Source organism: Sinocyclocheilus rhinocerous, unplaced genomic scaffold (assembly GCF_001515625.1).
Source record: "Sinocyclocheilus rhinocerous isolate Xijiao unplaced genomic scaffold, SAMN03320098_v1.1 scaffold3680, whole genome shotgun sequence".
In the NCBI taxonomy this organism is placed as follows: domain Eukaryota; kingdom Metazoa; phylum Chordata; class Actinopteri; order Cypriniformes; family Cyprinidae; genus Sinocyclocheilus; species Sinocyclocheilus rhinocerous.
Genome location: NW_015638106.1, coordinates 186,115 through 186,981, shown reverse-complemented (window position 1 = coordinate 186,981; position 867 = coordinate 186,115).

Genomic DNA, 867 nt, shown 5'->3' with positions numbered 1-867 from the left:
AAAAGGTGCCGTCCACGACCTGGTGAGCTCCTCATGCACCTCCGGAAAAGAAAGGCACCGAGGCGGGGACCACCCCGAGAACCAATCGTGCAAAGGGTTTGCCACCACTGTTACCCTCAGACTGCCCGTGCTACTGCCTTTAGTAGCCCCCGCCTGACTGCCGCCATGACTTGAACTAGATCAAGGCAGAGGCAACGGAACTCCGCCCCTTTGAGGAAACGGAGCTTGGCCCGCGACTCCGAGATGAACATCTTCCCGCAATGAGAACATGACTCATCCACAAACGCCACTTCAGCATGCTAGATGCCCAGGCACCTTTTCAAAACTGTTTTTTTTTTTATTGGACATTGATGGAGAAACAGATTTTGTGTGCAAATAAATCATAAAAGTGGTTTATTTTGTTTAAAATCTTATACATGTTTGAGGTGACCAGGTGGGCCTTTTACACCACACATGGTGTAAAAGGCACAAAGTATTTATACAAATACTTGCGTTAAAGTAATGTTCTGAATAATATCTAAGTTAATACAATCACTTTAGCAAAGTTTGAGAAATAAAATAATTTATTATATTTATTTTTCTAAATTATTTGTTCAATAAAATGAGATTCTTTAAAATATGTTCATTTTAAAAATTAAGGAAACAAAAAAAGTAAAGATTTCAAAAGCATTGAAGGAGATCCCCACCGCTAATAGTTTAAAATGCAGTAGTAACAATAAATGACATTTTATTATTAATATCATATTTATATGATATATGATGGTTTCATTATAAATATAGTGATTATCTCTGAAGTGGACACCCAGCTTAATGTATGATATTTACCATCTGAATCTAACCATGTTATGTCAACAAATGGAAAAGTCA